This window comes from Nothobranchius furzeri, chromosome 3 (assembly GCF_043380555.1).
Source record: "Nothobranchius furzeri strain GRZ-AD chromosome 3, NfurGRZ-RIMD1, whole genome shotgun sequence".
Lineage (NCBI taxonomy): Eukaryota > Metazoa > Chordata > Actinopteri > Cyprinodontiformes > Nothobranchiidae > Nothobranchius > Nothobranchius furzeri.
In genome coordinates this window covers 20,381,752-20,403,789 of record NC_091743.1, presented here as the reverse complement: position 1 = coordinate 20,403,789, position 22,038 = coordinate 20,381,752, and positions in this window count along the sequence as shown.

Below are 22,038 nucleotides of genomic sequence, written 5' to 3'. Positions count from 1 at the left end.
CCTGGAAGCGCTCAGTCAGACCCAGTGTTGACATGTGGCAAGACGCTCCTCGGGGCGCGTCTTACTTGGGCCTCTCTCCTGGAGGCGCTCAGTCAGACCCAGTGTTGACATGTGGCAAGACGCTCCTCGGGGCGCGTCTTGCTTGGGCCTCTTTCCTGGAGGCTCTCAGTCAGACCCAGTGGTGACATGTGGCAAGACGCTCCTCGGGGCGCGTCTTGCTTGGCTCTCTCTCCTGGAGGCGCTCAGTCAGACCGAGTGCTGACATGTGGCAAGACGCTCCTCGGGGCGCGTCTTGCTTGGGCCTCTCTCCTGGAGGCGCTCAGTCAGACCCAGTGGTGACATATGGCAAGACGCTCCTCGGGGCGCGTATTGCTTGGGCCTCTCTCCTGGAAACCCTCTGTCAGACCCAGTGTTGACATGTGGCAAGACACTCCTCGGGGCGCGTCTTGCTTGGGCTTCTCTCATGGAGGCCCTCAGTCAGACCCAGTGTTGACAAGTGTCAAGACACTCCTCGGGGCGCGTCTTGCTTGGGCCTCTCTCCTGGAGGCGCTCAGTCAGACCCATTGTTGACATGTGGCAAGACGCTCCTCGGGGCGCGTCTTGCTTGGGCCTCTCTCCTGGAGGCGCTCAGTCAGACCCAGTGGTGACATGTGGCAAGACGCTCCTCGGTGCACGTATTGCTTGGGCCTCTCTCCTGGAGGCGCTCAGTCAGACCCAGTGGTGACGTATGGCAAGACGCTCCTCGGGGCGCGTATTGCTTGGGCCTCTCTCCTGGAGGCCCTCTGTCAGACCCAGTGTTGACATGTAACAAGACACTCCTCGGGGCGCGTTTTGCTTGGGCTTCTCTCATGGAGGCCCTCAGTCAGACCCAGTGTTGACAAGTGTCAAGACACTCCTCGGGGCGCGTCTTGCTTGGGCCTCTCTCCTGGAGGCGCTCAGTCAGGCCCAGTGTTGACATGTGGCAAGACTCTCCTCGGGGCGCTTCTTGCTTGGGCCTCTCTCCTGGAGGCGCTCAGTCAGACCCAGTGTTGACATGTGGCAAGACGCTCCTCGGGGCACGTCTTGCTTGGGCCTCTCTCCTGGAAGCGCTCAGTCAGACCCAGTGTTGACATGTGGCAAGACGCTCCTCGGGGCGCGTCTTACTTGGGCCTCTCTCCTGGAGGCGCTCAGTCAGACCCAGTGTTGACATGTGGCAAGACGCTCCTCGGGGCGCGTCTTGCTTGGGCCTCTCTCCTGGAGGCTCTCAGTCAGACCCAGTGGTGACATGTGGCAAGACGCTCCTCGGGGCGCGTCTTGCTTGGCTCTCTCTCCTGGAGGCGCTCAGTCAGACCGAGTGCTGACATGTGGCAAGACGCTCCTCGGGGCGCGTCTTGCTTGGGCCTCTCTCCTGGAGGCGCTCAGTCAGACCCAGTGGTGACATATGGCAAGACGCTCCTCGGGGCGCGTATTGCTTGGGCCTCTCTCCTGGAGGCCCTCTGTCAGACCCAGTGTTGACATGTGGCAAGACACTCCTCGGGGCGCGTCTTGCTTGGGCTTCTCTCATGGAGGCCCTCAGTCAGACCCAGTGTTGACAAGTGTCAAGACACTCCTCGGGGCGCGTCTTGCTTGGGCCTCTCTCCTGGAGGCGCTCAGTCAGACCCATTGTTGACATGTGGCAAGACGCTCCTCGGGGCGCGTCTTGCTTGGGCCTCTCTCCTGGAGGCGCTCAGTCAGACCCAGTGGTGACATGTGGCAAGACGCTCCTCGGTGCACGTATTGCTTGGGCCTCTCTCCTGGAGGCCCTCTGTCAGACCCAGTGTTGACATGTGGCAAGACGCTCCTCGGGGCGCATCTTGCTTGGGCTTCTCTCATTGAGGCCCTCAGTCAGACCCAGTGTTGACATGTGTCAAGACTCTCCTCGGGGCGTGTCTTGCTTGGGCCTCTCTCCTGGAGGCACTCAGTCAGACCCAGTGTTGACATGTGGCAAGACACTCCTCGGGGCGCGTCTTGCTTGGGCCTCTCTCCTGGAGGTCCTCTGTCAGACCCAGTGTTGACATGTGGCAAGACGCTCCTCGGGGCGCGTCTTACTTGGGCCTCTCTCCTGGAGGCCCTCTGTCAGACCCAGTGTTGACATGTGGCATGCCGCTCCTAGGGGCGCGTCTTGCTTGGCTCTCTCTCCTGGAGGCGCTCAGTCAGACCGAGTGCTGACATGTGGCAAGACGCTCCTCGGGGCGCGTATTGCTTGGGCCTCTCTCCTGGAGGCCCTCTGTCAGACCCAGTGTTGACATGTAACAAGACACTCCTCGGGGCGCGTCTTGCTTGGGCTTCTCTCATGGAGGCCCTCAGTCAGACCCAGTGTTGACAAGTGTCAAGACACTCCTCGGGCGCGTCTTGCTTGGGCCTCTCTCCTGGAGGCGCTCAGTCAGACCCATTGTTGACATGTGGCAAGACGCTCCTCGGGGCGCGTCTTGCTTGGGCTTCTCTCCTGGAGGCCCTCAGTCAGACTCATTGTTGACATGTGGCAAGACGCTCCTCGGGGCGCTTCTTGCTTGGGCCTCTCTCCTGGAGGTGCTAAGTCAGGCCCAGTGTTGACATGTGGCAAGACTCTCCTCGGGGCGCTTCTTGCTTGGGCCTCTCTCCTGGAGGCGCTCAGTCAGACCCAGTGTTGACATGTGGCAAGACGCTCCTCGGGGCACGTCTTGCTTGGGCCTCTCTCCTGGAAGCGCTCAGTCAGACCCAGTGTTGACATGTGGCAAGACGCTCCTCGGGGCGCGTCTTACTTGGGCCTCTCTCCTGGAGGCGCTCAGTCAGACCGAGTGCTGACATGTGGCAAGACGCTCCTCGGGGCGCGTCTTGCTTGGGCCTCTCTCCTGGAGGCGCTCAGTCAGACCCAGTGGTGACATATGGCAAGACGCTCCTCGGGGCGCGTATTGCTTGGGCCTCTCTCCTGGAGGCCCTCTGTCAGACCCAGTGTTGACATGTGGCAAGACACTCCTCGGGTCGCGTCTTGCTTGGGCTTCTCTCATGGAGGCCCTCAGTCAGACCCAGTGTTGACAAGTGTCAAGACACTCCTCGGGGCGCGTCCTTCTTGGGCCTCTCTCCTGGAGGCGCTCAGTCAGACCCATTGTTGACATGTGGCAAGACGCTCCTCGGGGCGCGTCTTGCTTGGGCCTCTCTCCTGGAGGCGCTCAGTCAGACCCAGTGGTGACAAGTGTCAAGAAGCTCCTCGGGGCGTGTCTTGCTTGGGCCTCTCTCCTGGAGGCACTCAGTCAGACCCAGTGTTGACATGTGGCAAGACACTCCTCGGGGCGCGTCTTGCTTGGGCCTCTCTCCTGGAGGTCTTCTGTCAGACCCAGTGTTGAACTGTGGCAAGACGCACCTCGGGGCGCGTCTTGCTTGGGCCTCTCTCATGGAGGCCCTCAGTCAGACCCAGTGCTGACAAGTGTCAAGACGCTCCTCGGGGCGCGTTTTGCTTGGGCCTCTCTCCTGGAGGCGCTCAGTCAGACCCATTGTTGACATGTGGCAAGACGCTCCAAGGGGCGCGTCTTGCTTGGGCCTCTCTCCTGGAGGCCCTCTGTCAGACCCAGTGTTGACATGTGGCAAGACGCTCCTCGGGGCGCGTCTTGCTTGGGCCTCTCTCCTGGAGGCGCTCAGTTAGACCCAGTGGTGACGTATGGCAAGACGCTCCTCGGGGCGCGTATTGCTTGGGCCTTTCTCCTGGAGGCCCTCTGTCAGACCCAGTGTTGACATGTAACAAGACACTCCTCGGGGCGCGTCTTGCTTGGGCTTCTCTCCTGGAGGCGCTCAGTCAGACCCAGTGTTGACATGTGGCAAGACGCTCCTCGGGGCGCGTCTTACTTGGGCCTCTCTCCTGGAGGCGCTCAGTCAGACCCAGTGTTGACATGTGGCAAGACACTCCTCGGGGCGCGTCTTGCTTGGGCCTCTCTCGTGGAGGCCCTCTGTCAGACCCAGTGTTGACATGTGGCAAGATGCTCCTAGGGGCGCGTCTTGCTTGGCTCTCTCTCCTGGAGGCGCTTAATCAGACCGAGTGCTGACATGTGGCAAGACGCTCCTCGGGGCGCGTCTTGCTTGGGCCTCTCTCCTGGTGGCGCTGAGTCAGACCCAGTGGTGACGTATGGCAAGACGCTCCTCGGGGCGCGTATTGCTTGGGCCTCTCTCCTGGAGGCGCTCAGTCAGACCCAGTTTTGACATGTGGCAAGATGCTCCTCGGGGCGCGTCTTGCTTGGCCCTCTCTCCTGGAGGCGCTCAGTCAGACCCAGTGGTGACATGTGGCAAGACGCTCCGCGCGGCGCGTCTTACTTGGGCCTCTCTCCTGAAGGCGCTCAGTCAAACCCAGTGGTGACATGGAGCAAGACGCTCCTCGGGGCACGTATTGCTTGGGCCTCTCTCCTGGAGGCCCTCTGTCAGACCCAGTGTTGACATGTGGCAAGACGCTCCTCGGGGCGCTTCTTGCTTGGGCTTCTCTCATTGAGGCCCTCAGTCAGACCCAGTGTTGACATGTGTCAAGACGCTCCTCGGGGCGTGTCTTGCTTGGGCCTCTCTCCTGGAGGCGCTCAGTCAGACCCAGTGTTGACATGTGGCAAGACACTCCTCGGGGCGCGTCTTGCTTGGGCCTCTCTCCTGGAGGCCCTCTGTCAGACCCAGTGTTGACATGTGGCAAGACGCTCCTCGGGGCGCGTCTTGCTTGGGCCTCTCTCATGGAGGCCCTCAGTCAGACCCAGTGTTGACAAGTGTCAAGACGCTCCTCGGGGCGCGTCTTGCTTGGGCCTCATTCCTGGAGGCGCTCAGTCAGACCCATTGTTGACATGTGGCAAGACGCTCCTCGGGGCGCGTCTTGCTTGGGCCTCATTCCTGGAGGCGCTCAGTCAGACCCATTGTTGACATGTGGCAAGACGCTCCTCGGGGCGCGTCTTGCTTGGGCTTCTCTCCTGGAGGCCCTCAGTCAGACCCATTGTTGACATGTGGCAAGACGCTCCTCGGGGCGCTTCTTGCTTGGGCCTCTCTCCTGGAGGCGCTCAGTCAGACCCAGTGTTGACATGTGGCACGACGCTCCTCGGGGCGCGTCTTACTTGGGCCTCTCTCCTGGAGGCCCTCTGTCAGACCCAGTGTTGACATGTGGCATGACGCTCCTAGGGGCGCGTCTTGCTTGGCTCTCTCTCCTGGAGGCGCTCAGTCAGACCGAGTGCTGACATGTGGCAAGACGCTCCTCGGGGCGCGTCTTGCTTGGGCCTCTCTCCTGGAGGCGCTCAGTCAGACCCAGTGGTGACGTATGGCAAGACGCTCCTCGGGGCGCGTATTGCTTGGGCCTCTCACCTGGAGGCCCTCTGTCAGACCCAGTGTTGACATGTAACAAGACACTCCTCGGGGCGCGTTTTGCTTGGGCTTCTCTCATGGAGGCCCTCAGTCAGACCCAGTGTTGACAAGTGTCAAGACACTCCTCGGGGCGCGTCTTGCTTGGGCCTCTCTCCTGGAGGCGCTCAGTCAGACCCATTGTTGACATGTGGCAAGACGCTCCTCGGGGCGCGTCTTGCTTGGGCTTCTCTCCTGGAGGCCCTCAGTCAGACCCATTGTTGACATGTGGCAAGACGCTCCTCGGGGCGCTTCTTGCTTGGGCCTCTCTCCTGGAGGCGCTCAGTCAGGCCCAGTGTTGACATGTGGCAAGACTCTCCTCGGGGCGCTTCTTGCTTGGGCCTCTCTCCTGGAGGCGCTCAGTCAGACCCAGTGTTGACATGTGGCAAGACGCTCCTCGGGGCACGTCTTGCTTGGGCCTCTCTCCTGGAAGCGCTCAGTCAGACCCAGTGATGACATGTGGCAAGACGCTCCTCGGGGCGCGTCTTACTTGGGCCTCTCTCCTGGAGGCGCTCAGTCAGACCCAGTGTTGACATGTGGCAAGACGCTCCTCGGGGCGCGTCTTGCTTGGGCCTCTCTCCTGGAGGCTCTCAGTCAGACCCAGTGGTGACATGTGGCAAGACGCTCCTCGGGGCGCGTCTTGCTTGGCTCTCTCTCCTGGAGGCGCTCAGTCAGACCGAGTGCTGACATGTGGCAAGACGCTCCTCGGGGCGCGTCTTGCTTGGGCCTCTCTCCTGGAGGCGCTCAGTCAGACCCAGTGGTGACATATGGCAAGATGCTCCTCGGGGCGCGTATTGCTTGGGCCTCTCTCCTGGAGGCCCTCTGTCAGACCCAGTGTTGACATGTGGCAAGACACTCCTCGGGGCGCGTCTTGCTTGGGCTTCTCTCATGGAGGCCCTCAGTCAGACCCAGTGTTGACAAGTGTCAAGACACTCCTCGGGGCGCGTCTTGCTTGGGCCTCTCTCCTGGAGGCGCTCAGTCAGACCCATTGTTGACATGTGGCAAGACGCTCCTCGGGGCGCGTCTTGCTTGGGCCTCTCTCCTGGAGGCGCTCAGTCAGACCCAGTGGTGACATGTGGCAAGACGCTCCTCGGTGCACGTATTGCTTGGGCCTCTCTCCTGGAGGCCCTCTGTCAGACCCAGTGTTGACATGTGGCAAGACGCTCCTCGGGGCGCATCTTGCTTGGGCTTCTCTCATTGAGGCCCTCAGTCAGACCCAGTGTTGACAAGTGTCAAGACACTCCTCGGGCGCGTCTTGCTTGGGCCTCTCTCCTGGAGGCGCTCAGTCAGACCCATTGTTGACATGTGGCAAGACGCTCCTCGGGGCGCGTCTTGCTTGGGCTTCTCTCCTGGAGGCCCTCAGTCAGACTCATTGTTGACATGTGGCAAGACGCTCCTCGGGGCGCTTCTTGCTTGGGCCTCTCTCCTGGAGGTGCTAAGTCAGGCCCAGTGTTGACATGTGGCAAGACTCTCCTCGGGGCGCTTCTTGCTTGGGCCTCTCTCCTGGAGGCACTCAGTCAGACCCAGTGTTGACATGTGGCAAGACGCTCCTCGGGGCACGTCTTGCTTGGGCCTCTCTCCTGGAAGCGCTCAGTCAGACCCAGTGTTGACATGTGGCAAGACGCTCCTCGGGGCGCGTCTTACTTGGGCCTCTCTCCTGGAGGCGCTCAGTCAGACCGAGTGCTGACATGTGGCAAGACGCTCCTCGGGGCGCGTCTTGCTTGGGCCTCTCTCCTGGAGGCGCTCAGTCAGACCCAGTTGTGACATATGGCAAGACGCTCCTCGGGGCGCGTATTGCTTGGGCCTCTCTCCTGGAGGCCCTCTGTCAGACCCAGTGTTGACATGTGGCAAGACACTCCTCGGGGCGCGTCTTGCTTGGGCTTCTCTCATGGAGGCCCTCAGTCAGACCCAGTGTTGACAAGTGTCAAGACACTCCTCGGGGCGCGTCCTTCTTGGGCCTCTCTCCTGGAGGCGCTCAGTCAGACCCATTGTTGACATGTGGCAAGACGCTCCTCGGGGCGCGTCTTGCTTGGGCCTCTCTCCTGGAGGCGCTCAGTCAGACCCAGTGGTGACATGTGTCAAGAAGCTCCTCGGGGCGTGTCTTGCTTGGGCCTCTCTCCTGGAGGCACTCAGTCAGACCCAGTGTTGACATGTGGCAAGACACTCCTCGGGGCGCGTCTTGCTTGGGCCTCTCTCCTGGAGGTCTTCTGTCAGACCCAGTGTTGAACTGTGGCAAGACGCACCTCGGGGCGCGTCTTGCTTGGGCCTCTCTCATGGAGGCCCTCAGTCAGACCCAGTGCTGACAAGTGTCAAGACGCTCCTCGGGGCGCGTTTTGCTTGGGCCTCTCTCCTGGAGGCGCTCAGTCAGACCCATTGTTGACATGTGGCAAGACTCTCCTCGGGGCGCGTCTTGCTTGGGCTTCTCTCCTGGAGGCCCTCTGTCAGACCCAGTGTTGACATGTGGCAAGACGCTCCAAGGGGCGCGTCTTGCTTGGGCCTCTCTCCTGGAGGCCCTCTGTCAGACCCAGTGTTGACATGTGGCAAGACGCTCCTCGGGGCGCGTCTTGCTTGGGCCTCTCTCCTGGAGGCGCTCAGTTAGACCCAGTGGTGACGTATGGCAAGACGCTCCTCGGGGCGCGTATTGCTTGGGCCTTTCTCCTGGAGGCCCTCTGTCAGACCCAGTGTTGACATGTAACAAGACACTCCTCGGGGCGCGTCTTGCTTGGGCTTCTCTCCTGGAGGCGCTCAGTCAGACCCAGTGTTGACATGTGGCAAGACGCTCCTCGGGGCGCGTCTTACTTGGGCCTCTCTCCTGGAGGCGCTCAGTCAGACCCAGTGTTGACATGTGGCAAGACACTCCTCGGGGCGCGTCTTGCTTGGGCCTCTCTCCTGGAGGCCCTCTGTCAGACCCAGTGTTGACATGTGGCAAGACGCTCCTAGGGGCGCATCTTGCTTGGCTCTCTCTCCTGGAGGCGCTTAATCAGACCGAGTGCTGACATGTGGCAAGACGCTCCTCTGGGCGCGTCTTGCTTGGGCCTCTCTCCTGGTGGCGCTGAGTCAGACCCAGTGGTGACGTATGGCAAGACGCTCCTCGGGGCGCGTATTGCTTGGGCCTCTCTCCTGGAGGCGCTCAGTCAGACCCAGTTTTGACATGTGGCAAGATGCTCCTCGGGGCGCGTCTTGCTTGGCCCTCTCTCCTGGAGGCGCTCAGTCAGACCCAGTGGTGACATGTGGCAAGACGCTCCGCGCGGCGCGTCTTACTTGGGCCTCTCTCCTGGAGGCGCTCAGTCAAACCCAGTGGTGACATGGAGCAAGACGCTCCTCGGGGCACGTATTGCTTGGGCCTCTCTCCTGGAGGCCCTCTGTCAGACCCAGTGTTGACATGTGGCAAGACGCTCCTCGGGGCGCTTCTTGCTTGGGCTTCTCTCATTGAGGCCCTCAGTCAGACCCAGTGTTGACATGTGTCAAGACGCTCCTCGGGGCGTGTCTTGCTTGGGCCTCTCTCCTGGAGGCGCTCAGTCAGACCCAGTGTTGACATGTGGCAAGACACTCCTCGGGGCGCGTCTTGCTTGGGCCTCTCTCCTGGAGGCCCTCTGTCAGACCCAGTGTTGACATGTGGCAAGACGCTCCTCGGGGCGCGTCTTGCTTGGGCCTCTCTCATGGAGGCCCTCAGTCAGACCCAGTGTTGACAAGTGTCAAGACGCTCCTCGGGGCGCGTCTTGCTTGGGCCTCATTCCTGGAGGCGCTCAGTCAGACCCTTTGTTGACATGTGGCAAGACGCTCCTCGGGGCGCGTCTTGCTTGGGCCTCATTCCTGGAGGCGCTCAGTCAGACCCATTGTTGACATGTGGCAAGACGCTCCTCGGGGCGCGTCTTGCTTGGGCTTCTCTCCTGGAGGCCCTCAGTCAGACCCATTGTTGACATGTGGCAAAACGCTCCTCGGGGCGCTTCTTGCTTGGGCCTCTCTCCTGGAGGCGCTCAGTCAGACCCAGTGTTGACATGTGGCACGACGCTCCTCGGGGCGCGTCTTACTTGGGCCTCTCTCCTGGAGGCCCTCTGTCAGACCCAGTGTTGACATGTGGCATGACGCTCCTAGGGGCGCGTCTTGCTTGGCTCTCTCTCCTGGAGGCGCTCAGTCAGACCGAGTGCTGACATGTGGCAAGACGCTCCTCGGGGCGCGTCTTGCTTGGGCCTCTCTCCTGGAGGCGCTCAGTCAGACCCAGTGGTGACGTATGGCAAGACGCTCCTCGGGGCGCGTATTGCTTGGGCCTCTCTCCTGGAGGCCCTCTGTCAGACCCAGTGTTGACATGTAACAAGACACTCCTCGGGGCGCGTTTTGCTTGGGCTTCTCTCATGGAGGCCCTCAGTCAGACCCAGTGTTGACAAGTGTCAAGACACTCCTCGGGGCTGTTGAGGGTCTGACCTCATGAGGAAATTACTATGCAGTGATTTTCTCCAAAATGACTGTGCTTAAATTGCTCTGAAAAGCAAATAATCACATCAGCGCCAAGAAACTTCATTTCCCATGATGCTTTGCACACGGAAGCATTGTGATGACGCCACCGCCTAGTACCAGAAACACGTTCTGCGCATGTGCGGGAAGCCGTGGAGCTTTTCCCGCGAACTAAGACCATAAATCTTCAGCAGAGACAAAGAAACCTCGTTCTTTTGCCCAGGATACCTGGCGGTAAGGACACGCTTGTCAACGCTCCGACAACTTGAGCACGCGGAAGCTCTAAGTGCCAAGTTGAGCCACGGAACTGCTGGAAACTAAACTGCAAGCCCATCAGATCTGCTCGTTTCTGCTCCCCTCCAGCTGATGTTTGAGGACACAGAACTGCGGAGGAAAGCAACAACTCCATCAAGCACGCTGTAAGTTATAACTCAGCACAGAAAGAAACTTTGCTGTCTCTGTCCAGCCCGTGGAGAAACACTCGTGAACGCCAAACAACGGAGAAAGCATCAAACCGACGGATGACGCTGGAAACGGCGGAGAAACACGGAGAACCGTCAAATCAAAACAGTGAGGGACGCTTCACTGTTCTGGTGATCAGAAACTCATCTCTTTCTCTCATTCTTTCCTTCTCCCGTTTCCTCTATAGTCTCGAATAAGCAATAAACCGCGTCTATTGCTTAAAAAGTAGCTTCGTGCTTTCCTCTTTCGTCCCAAACACGTCAGTCGGGTCATTTTGAAAGAATAAACTGCTTATTGATCATTGTTTGGTATCTTTAAATGTTTTCTGCTTGGCCACGTGGTTAAACTAAAAGATATTATTCGTGATTAATCTTTTGTGTTGTTTCATGATCTTTTGAAATGTTTTGAGTGATTTAAGGTTAAGTTACTACTGATTCTAAGTGCTTTGGAAGTTAAAGTGCAAGTTGCCACCCACACTTTAGCCAGACAAAGGGGTCAGCCATCTTGTATTCAAGACTCCATTTTGAATCCATACACACACACACACACACACACACACACACTACTCCTTTGTGAGAACAAAGGACCCCATTCATACATCCTCCATCACATGCAAACACATCCATCTTCAATCATATCACATGGTTATTATTCATCTATTCCACTGTTTATTCATTTGACAAATTGTTAATTAAATGTTATAAAATTCAGATTTTTGTGTCCAGTAGCTTTGTTGTGTCGAAGAGAAGTCTCTGCTCCAAGGATTCTACGAACTTCAAGAAAGACTGATAAGAGTTTTGGATTCAATTTTTCCCCGGTAAAAGGGGAATGGTGCCCCGTATATCTAAGAATATCTTAATTAATTAATAAATCAGTAAATATTCCCATATTTACAGAATTTATTGAAGAATCCAAAAGTAAGTTGAAGCTTACTAATTGTTCGCTCCTAATAACCCCAACATTTTATTGGTGCCCCGTGTGAGGCTTGGATACACAGAGATTTCTATCCAGCACAAACAAACAAATAAATCCAAAGAGCTTGAATTAAAAATAATCCGTTGTTCAGCCTTGAACCAGCAACAGAGTGGTGCTGATTTCGCTGAGCAGGAAGCTGCATCGAACTCTCACCAGTAACTCAGTGCTTCTTTAAAGGTGCAACGTGTAAATTAATTCTGGTTGACCTTTTAGGTTAAAAATTCAGTTTTTCCTTAAAGGTGCAACGTGTAAATTAATTCTGGTTGACCTTTTAGGTTAAAAATTCAGTTTTTCCTTAAAGGTGCAACGTGTAATTAATTCTGGCTAACCTTTTAGGTTAAAATTCAGTTTTTCCTTAAAGGTGCAACGTGTAATTAATTCTGGCTAACCTTTTAGGTTAAAATTCAGTTCCTCATTAAAGGTGCAGTGTGTAAGTAATTCTGACTAACCCTTTTAGGCTAAAATTAACTGCTACTTTAGCGACTTTAACTCACAGTGGCTATTATAACTAACTGAAACCTTCACTCAAAGACTGATAACACATTGTTTGCTAATATTCTGAAGGAATAACTAGCATATTTAACACTGCAAGTGTTGTAAGACGTTGCTACGGCAACGCACCAGCTTTTGCTAAAATACTGAAAGGGATAGTATTTTAGGCGTTAGTCACGGCATTCCGTGCAATCTTAAAACGCTAAAACCTGTGCGCACAAAGGTTAATTTAGTGTTTTTCTGCTACAAAGCTAGCAGTTGCTGCCCAAAAGGTGCAGTTTGAGCTATCTGCAGAAGCTCTACTAGGCTATTTTTGGTTCGGTTGTTAAAATGGAGGGACAGAGTAGTGACCTGACCAACTCCCAGCAACCAGGTGGCGCTGCGGCCCACGACTATGAACCTGGCCTACTTTCTGGACAAATATTGTCCAAACTGGTCGCGGTTGCTCGAGAACCCGACTACCCTTCTAGGGATTTCACTGAAGAACAGCGTAGCGACGAGCTAGAAGCTGTAATTGATCAAATAGAAAACCCGGATGGTACAAAACCAATCCAGGTTCACTTAGCTAAGTTAGCCCTGATCCTCTATCAGAGAGAACTCCAACATGATCGAGAGATCATGAAGCTCCAGAGCATGCTAGCTGAAAGGCAGCAAAATGGAAGGCAGAAGGATGACGAGGAGGAAGCCAGCACCGATTCTGGGGAAGATGGGGAGAAGACCCCGCCCCCTTCTGCTGATGACAACAGACAGTGGGAAGGGGGGGGAACACCGTGACTCTGAGGCTGAGCCAGAGTGCTCTCCCACACCGGTACGAAAGCAAGCCGGCAAAGCCAACCAGGGTCCGCCCAGGACGATCGCCAAAGACCAATTGGTTTCCTCCACCCAAGGTAGCGAGGGACCGCCGTCCCGCCGTAAAGGTAGGCTACCTCCTGATACGGCTCCATACGATAATCAACAGTATGTGGTGTGGGACTCTCTGGACGGACGCACGCCGCAGGGGAGAGATGAAGCTTATCTGTCCCAACCTTCGGCCCCGTTCCCTACACACACTATAGGGCATTCAGGACCACCTAGGGGCCGAGAGCAGTTCACCCTCGAATCCCAGGTTGGACCCTCATCTTCACGGCCTTCTCAATCAGTGAGAAGTCGACCAGCCGAGCGGCACCTCTATTTAGACCGCTCCCCCAGTCCACGAAGGGTGCAAGGTGCCGGCTGGGGTTATCCACAAGCCCAACCTGCACCTCAACCATCCACCCATCCAAGCTACTCCGGTATTCGGCATGCCGATAACCAGCTGCAGGACAAAGCATCATACGCCAGTCCGTACCCGGACAGAGCGTATTACGCAGAAGCCCCAGTTGAAAGACGCAGGCTGCACTTCGCAGACGTGCCCCGGGAGGAGGACCTCCCAGGACACCCACGTGACGTGCCAGCAGCCCGCCACAGCATGCCGAACCCCGATTTGGGCCCCAGGAGTCAACATTGGGAGCCCAGAGTACACCAGCGATATCCAGCGCCTTCTGAGACAGACCGTGGGTCAGAGTCAGAGGATGACGCGCCGTACCGTGAGTCAGGGCTCCGTGTACGTCAAATTGAATCGCTAGCTAAAGACATAGAACGCTTTGATCCTAACACCAATGAATCCAACGTTGACGATTATCTCAGGGAGATAGAACGTTGTCTGCTTGATCTTCCAGCACCCTCTTCAAGGGAAAAGCTCAAGCTAATTTGGAAAACCACATCTAGAACGGTGCACGGTTTCATGGAAATTCTACCACCTGACATTCGAGATCGGTACTCCTCGCTCTGCCGAGCGTTGAGGGATGAATACGCCACTTATGCAGACTCTGCGTCAGCTACAATGGGGGCCTTCTCCATCAAACACGGGAGGAACGAACCCCCCAGAGAGTATTATCGCAGACTCAAAAGTGCTTATTTCCAAGGTCGAAACGGCCCTGGGCTCGAGGAAGACCCTGCCTTCAGATCCCTGTTCATTCACAACCTGCACGAGTGTGTTCGATCCGAAGTCTCAATGTATTGTCGGATGAAAAAACTGACAACTCAGGAGATTAGGAGATACGCTCAACAGGCTTGGGAAGCCGGCGGAAAGCCCCAAAAGCCTGACGCACATCACCGCGTCATGCACCTAGCTCCCGACGCCGAGCCGCGTTTGGAGCTCGAAGGAACAGAAGCTCCACCCACTAAGCCAAAATCTGCTAAACCTAGACCTGCTAAACCGCGAGAGCAGTCCCAATCTCCTCAACAGGGGAAGGGGGGTGCTGATTGGCTGCCTAGGTCTGGACAATCAGACAGGAAGTGGCCCAACCAAAACCAACGGCAAGCTGGTCGGAACAGTGGAAGGTTTAAGGAGCGCCGCCCACAGGTAGGTCCCGAACACAAGTCCGCAGGTGAGTACTTGACCAAAGCCGACCTCCAGGAGATGCTTCAGCAGTTCCTAGCTAAACAGAAGGAACAGCTGAGATCTGCAGATGAGACCCCTGCACCAAAGTCCGCTTCTAAGAAGCCAGACCCAGAGCCAACGTCCGCATGACTAGGCGTGGCTCAACCTCCCAGCGTGGCCAGGACCTACCTGATCAGCTGGGGGAACACTACTGGTAGATCACAGGAGTCTCCTGAAATCTACCCCCCAGAGAAACCTGATACTAAATTTCTGAAGTTCCTTGGTGACTTAACAAACCATGATCATGCTCGCCGTTTGTACTGTAGCACCAACGTAGGTGGATGCATACAGGTTGATGCTCTGCTGGATACCGGCTCAGAAATCACCCTGATGTGCTCCACGCTGTTCCATCGCGTGTCTGACACCATGCGGTCACTCGGGAAACCAGTCCAGGTAGAGCCCTGTGACCTGAAAATCACCAGCTACACCCAGACCCGGGAGTGTATCACTCACCGGGCGTGGCTGGATATCACCTTCCAAGACATGACTCTGGTTCACCCGTTTTATGTCTGCCAGCTAGACACTGAACCACTTCTCATTGGTCAGGACCTGCTTGAACGTCTAGCTCCCCTCATCGACTGCCAGAAGGGTCAACTGTGGGCCCAGGTGGAAACACCTAAGCCCTGGAACCCGGATAGCAGCCGACCATCCTCCATTCTTGAAGTCAGCCTAAGTGAGCCACAAAACCCTTGTTCCAAGGTCATGCCCCTCCCTACAGCTCCCACAGACGATGTCCGGCTGCAAAGGCATGAAACCGCTCCTGGAACTCCGTTCCGCACACATTCATCTTTTCTCTGCTCGCTGAAGAACGTCAGCCTGCAGCCATATGCACCACACATAGTTGGTGGTCTTACCATCAACTGCACCCACATCTCAGATGCTCGCCTTGCTCTTTGGTCTGAAAAGTCAGCCATCAGCCAGCAGACGTTTGAACACCTGCGTCAGAAGGACCCCCTTCTGGTCAGTGTGACACGTAGCCATCGGCTCTTGTCACCTACTTGGCCGCAGAGGCTCCTGAAAGCGCCAGAGGTCTGCTCTCTGACTATCCAACTTGGAGCAAGACAGCTCACACATACATTCAGCATCATACCACAGCTTGATCCACCTGCACTCATTGGAGCAGATCTGCTGGTTCGACTAGGTGCCCAGCTGGACACTTGCAATCAAGTCCTTTGGGCCCGGGCCACACCATCCTCTGAGCCTGGCTCAGAAGGCCGTGAACACTTGCTGTCCGGACAGACCATTCCACAGGCCTGCCGTGCAGTGGTTGAGGCCAGCACGGTTCTGCCCCCACTGGTCAAAGGAGTGCCTGTTCGTCTGACTCTGATGAAGCATCAGAAGCTGCCAGGCACACAGGCCTTCTTCCAGCCATCACCACACTTCTTGGAGCTCAACTTAGCCGTCTGTGGCACGCCACTCTTGGAGCTGAACAATCGTTCTGCCTACTTGTTGGTCGAAAATCCGACCCGGAGTCCTATCCACATGCCGGCAGGAAAGCCCTTGGGCATGCTGATAGATAGCTCATTCCATGACTTCGAACTTTCAGTCCCCGTGATCGGACAACTTCCGTTGTTCTTGAACGACAGACAGGTTGGTGTAGACACATTCAGTACTTTCCCTTCACAAATGATTACCATCAAGCGGCATGAAGCCCTTCCTGAGGAACCTATTTGCAGTGCAACCTTAGATACTGACTGCGGTCAGTGTCTAACGGTTTTTGCAATAAATACTCAACCCTCTGAGTCACCGGTTGAAAGCCCGGAACATCAGAGACCCTCCTCCTCTGAACCTTATGACGGCTTCGAGGCCGAAGTCAGCCAGCAGCTTGACAAAGCGGATGCGCTGGAGTCAGAGGAGCAGAGAGCAGCGCTTAGAAGCCTGTTCTATGAGTTTCAGTCCATCTTATCCAGGGACTCCCTGGACTGTGGACTCACAAACCTGCACACGGTTCGCATTCCGACGAACCCGAATGCCCCTCCTACTTTTGTACGTCAGTACAAGATTCCCCTCGCTGCTTATGAGTCGATCCAGGAGATCCTCGATCAGCTGAAGGAGAAAAACATCATCAGAGAGTGTAACTCCACTTACAACTCTCCCATCTGGCCGGTTCTGAAACCGACTGGGAAATGGCGTCTCACCATAGACTATCGTGCACTGAACAAACAAGTACCTCTCTCCAGGTGGCCTATGATCCATTTAGATCAGGAGCTAGCCAGAGTCAGAGATGCTCGTTTCTTCTCTACGGTTGACGTAGCCAACGGCTTCTGGACCATGAAGGTTGAGCCGGCGGACCAGTATAAACTGGCTTTCTCCTTTGGAAATCGCCAATATACTTGGATTCGCTGCCCCTTTGGCTACTCTAACTCACCTGCCGAGTTCAACATCTTCCTCCACAAAGCCATGTCAGATGCTGCTTCCCGAGGGAACCTCATATATGTCGATGACATCTTGATGAGGAGTCGTACCTTCGAGGAGCACCTGGCCGAACTCCGTCACGTGCTGCAACAGCTCGCTGACGCCGGAGCTAAATTGGCGATTCTCAAGGGACAGTGGTGTCTAACCAAAGTGGAGTATGTTGGACTGCTGGTTGGCCCTAATGGAGTCGAGCCCCAAGCGGGACGCATTAGAGCCATTCAGGACATCAAAGCCCCAGCTAATCTGACTGAACTCAGGAGCTTCCTCGGAGTCTGCAACTACTCCAGGCAGTTCATTGAGGAGTACGCTGAAACAGCGAGGCCCCTCACTGAGCTGCTTCGGAACGACACACCTTTCGTGTGGGACAGACCCCAAGAACACTCCTTCCAGTTCCTAAAACAGAAGTTGGCGTCCGCACCCTGTCTGGCTTACCCAGACAAGGATAAAGAGTTCTACATAGAGGCGACTTTCTCCTCTCACTGCCTGAGCGCTGCTTTGAAGCAGAAACACGACCAGGACATGAGAGTTGTGGCATACGCCAGCAAGCCTCTGAGCAAGGTGGAACTCCAGTTCTCAGACTGCGAGAGAGCTCTCCTCTCTACAGTCTGGGCCGTCGAACACTTTCGTAGTTACATCGGTGGACAGAAAGTGATCATTGAAACGTGTCATCAGCCTGTCACCTTCCTAAACAGCCAGCGACTGCGCGAAGGAAGAGTGTCAAACAGCCGCATTGCGACGTGGATGATGGTGCTCCAAGGATACAACATTGAGGTCAAGTATGGTCAGAACACCAAGCTAGCACTAGGACAAGGGCTAGCAGGCTGCCAGCACTGTGACTCTGACTCCGTCAGGGGCCCCCTGGACACACCTGCTGCAGTCTACCCAACCGCATCCAATCATCGCTACTTTGATGAGAATGTTTGCCAAGGGCTTCCGAAGGTTTACACTGACGGATGCGCCTACCTTCACGAAGGCCAGCTCCGTGCTGGGGTTGGAGTCGTTTGGGTGGACTGTGACACCAAGCAACCAAATCACTACCGGTTGGGCCAAAAGTCTAGTCAGTACGCCGAAATTGCTGCAGTGTTGATAACCCTCCAGCAGGCGGCAGCCTTGGACATCACTCAGATCGTCCTTTGCTCTGATTCAAACTACGCTAGACACAGTTTCATCTCTCACTTCCCCATGTGGAAGGAGAATCACATGAAAAACGCCAGGAACAGAGACGTGAAACACTCGGAGTTATTCCTAGCGTGTGATCTGCTCACCACTGAGAAAGGCATAATGGTCTACTGGAAAAAGGTCAAAGGTCACTCCAGGACCATAGGTCCAGAGAAAGATGGTAATGACGAAGCTGACCGCCTTGCTATGCTCGGTGCTGACCAGGGAACCTGCTGGGAATTCAAAGACGAGTGGCTTCCACCCAAGGCCGTTCACGAGGTCTGCGCGATTACTCGTCGCCATGCTAAACAGGCAGACGAACCTCAGAACGTTGGGGTACCCGTGTTTCTAGGCAGACAACCACATGATGCGGACCTAGTCACCATGCAGGAACAAGATCCTGACCTGAAGCTCATCCGCGAGCTTCTCCAAAAGGGCCCGATGTCTAATCAACCGTCACCACCTACTGGCGCAAGCCGAGATTTGGTAACCCTGCATCGTCAACTCGCGCATCTGAAACTACAAAACGATTTGTTAGTTTACATACGTGACGATCACAGCCCGCCGCGCTGGGTTGTTCCACTCGACCACAGGGGAGTGATGCTTGCCTACGCCCACGACACTCCGGTTGGAGGTCACCGCGGAACAAAAGCTACCCTCGCGTCACTGACAGAAGTAGCATATTGGCCATCGATGTCCAAGGATGTACACAGCTATGTCCAAGGCTGCCTCATCTGTGCCCAGTTTCAACCCTCCCAGCCGCTTGCTAGAGCACCACTGCAACGCAGGGGAATAACCTTCCCTTGGTCCCACCTGCAGATCGACTGGGTTGGACCGGTTCCCAAATCGGCAAGAGGAAACAAATATATGCTAACTGTAACTTGCAGTTTCACAAAGTGGGTTGAGTGCCTTCCAGCGCCAAACGATACAGCCGTCACAACCGCTGTACTGCTGATTAACCACGTTTTCAGTCGATGGGGACTTCCACTCTGCATTGACTCTGACCGGGGAACTCATTTCACATCCAGTGTAATGACGTCCCTGTTTGAACTTCTGGGAGTGGAAGTGAGATTCCACCTCCCCTATCACCCACAGTCATCCGGACAGGTCGAACGGATGAACCGCACGGTCGTCTCTATGCTCAAAAAGTACGTCTGCTCCACTGGGAAGGACTGGGACGTCAAGCTCCCTCTGGTCCTGATGGCCATACGGTCCACTCCACAGCGATCCACGGGGGTTACGCCCTTTGAGATGATGACCGGCAGACTGATGACTCTACCAATGCACCTCCTGTATCACCCAGAGGATGTCAGTGTTGCCACTGCCTATACCGCTCATCAGTATGTGGCAGACTTGAAAACACACCTCAGAGCTACGTTCGCGCACGCTCAGAAGAAACTGGAGACCAACGTAGAAGGCGCTAAAGCCTACTACGACCAAAAGACAACCAGCCGCGAATACGAGGTGGGTGACAAAGTATTCTACTTTCGGTTCGCCCAACCGGCACGCAAACCTAAGAAGTTCCTGCCCTGCTGGTCAGGACCATTTGAGATCGTGGCAAAACTCTCTCCAGTTGCATACAGGTTACGCATCACCAAAGCGAGACAGGAGCCTGTCTACAAATGGGTGCATGCAAACCAAATCAAACCCTACGTCAAACCATCCCCGCGGGTACAGAGACCAGACTCCCCGCAGGAGGTAGACGTAGTCTCGACATAGTTCTATGCATGGAAATGGAAAAGGGGGGAAAGTGCACGTTTAACCCACTAACATGTACTAACCGACAAAGAACCAAGCCCCCCCCCCCCCCCCCCCCCCCGCCGTCATTTTCACTAACCAAGAGAAACTCCTCCTAGAACGCTAACAGGAAGTACTTACTAAAACCTTACAGGGCACTCTTGTAACTGTCAACCTACATTCTGCTCTGATTAATGAATCTCTACGTGCAATCAAGACTTTGTCTGAAACCATACATCAGGATATTGTGTACACATGAGTGGTGAGAGATTTGATGTAGGACCTGCTCAGGGAAGTAAGTTCCACGCTGGACAGCTTGGTTGAAAGTCGTATTTCCCCGTACTTGGTACCACTGGACCTGCTCAAAGATAGCTTGACAGCTGCTACCCCTCTACTGTGCACCTTTCACAAATCCACCTAGCGTACAGCCTAAGTAGTGCAATGCCCATTCACGTTGGAAAAAAAAATTAGAACTCGGTTTCCTGTTAAACGTTCCCATAATTGTGACACCTCACATCTATAGGTTTAAGTCGATGCTGAACATTGGTATTTGAAAGGACGGTAGGCATTTCCACTTTGAACTAGAAACCTGACACTCCATCACCTCAACCTCGAACAGCATGACTCAGAGATTGAGATCATGGACGCTTTCCGGGGTTGTAACTTTGCCTTCGATTTAGAAATTGACCAACAATTACTGATTGAAGGAACCAAATTTGCTACGTTCACACAACACCCGCGTGAACTTACTTTGACGCCCAAGACGCTACATTGACACAGATTATACGACTTCAATCTGCACATTGGTCGCCCTGGGGATGGAATGGCCCATCACGGCCGTGATAGCTTATTCCGCCTACAGGCGTGTTAATAAACTCCAAGATAAGATGCACTTGCTCACCTACGGTGTGCCTCGTAACCGCGTTCGGGGAGACTCCAAGCGTGAATGTACCACACCTGTCTAAAGGGGGTGAGCAACATTTTCTTTGTTATTCTGTAAACCTAAGAGTAGTTCTCAATTTAGTCTACCTCACATATTTATCTGAGTGTTGCAGTATGTCACATTCTTTATTTTGAATACACACTGACTGTATGACCTAAGAATGTATTTTATGAGACCTCAAGGTTGCTATGAATTTTCTTGGATGTTATATGTTTTTTTTTTGGGTTTTCTGTATTTTTGTTTCTTACTTGGTCACATATTAACTAGTGGTTATGTGCCGGCCCAGCTCAGTCTGTCAATGACTCTGTCTGACGCACCAGCACATTGTAGTACCTCTTAGTTTTATGGTCCTTGTTTTAGCCCAAAGACTGTCCTGATCCACCCTTTGGACCAAAAAGGGGGGAATCTTGGGACCACATAGGTCAATGCGCGTTTGCGAACTATGGACCTCGTACATCACCGCGTGCTCCATAAACTGAACTGTATGGCCGGCGGTGAGATGCCTTTGTGTCCACTCGTGGAGTTAACCGCCCACCGACCTTCCTCCTTCTACACTACTACCTCTCGCATGGACGACATCATCATTGCGTACCACTTGCGTGAGTGGCTTCTTCTCGTTATGCGCGTTGGGGACTATCCCGTTTCCTATCCTCTTTGTGCCTGACCAGGATCAAAGACCAAAGGCGCCAGGATCCAAGACAAAGACCAAAGACAAAGGCGTCCAAGGAGACCAACGTCCTAAGGGACAAACCCACCTGTGCTTCCGACAATCAAGTCGACCTACGTTCATGAGGAACAAACCCATCTGTGCTTCCGACGATCGAGCTTTGGGCGCGATCCCCGAAACCAAAAGGGGGAATGTTGAGGGTCTGACCTCATGAGGAAATTACTATGCAGTGATTTTCTCCAAAATGACTGTGCTTAAATTGCTCTGAAAAGCAAATAATCACATCAGCGCCAAGAAACTTCATTTCCCATGATGCTTTGCACACGGAAGCATTGTGATGACGCCACCGCCTAGTACCAGAAACACGTTCTGCGCATGTGCGGGAAGCCGTGGAGCTTTTCCCGCGAACTAAGACCATAAATCTTCAGCAGAGACAAAGAAACCTCGTTCTTTTGCCCAGGATACCTGGCGGTAAGGACACGCTTGTCAACGCTCCGACAACTTGAACACGCGGAAGCTCTAAGTGCCAAGTTGAGCCACGGAACTGCTGGAAACTAAACTGCAAGCCCATCAGATCTGCTCGTTTCTGCTCCCCTCCAGCTGATGTTTGAGGACACAGAACTGCGGAGGAAAGCAACAACTCCATCAAGCACGCTGTAAGTTATAACTCAGCACAGAAAGAAACTTTGCTGTCTCTGTCCAGCCCGTGGAGAAACACTCGTGAACGCCAAACAACGGAGAAAGCATCAAACCGACGGATGACGCTGGAAACGGCGGAGAAACACGGAGAACCGTCAAATCAAAACAGTGAGGGACGCTTCACTGTTCTGGTGATCAGAAACTCATCTCTTTCTCTCATTCTTTCCTTCTCCCGTTTCCTCTATAGTCTCGAATAAGCAATAAACCGCGTCTATTGCTTAAAAAGTA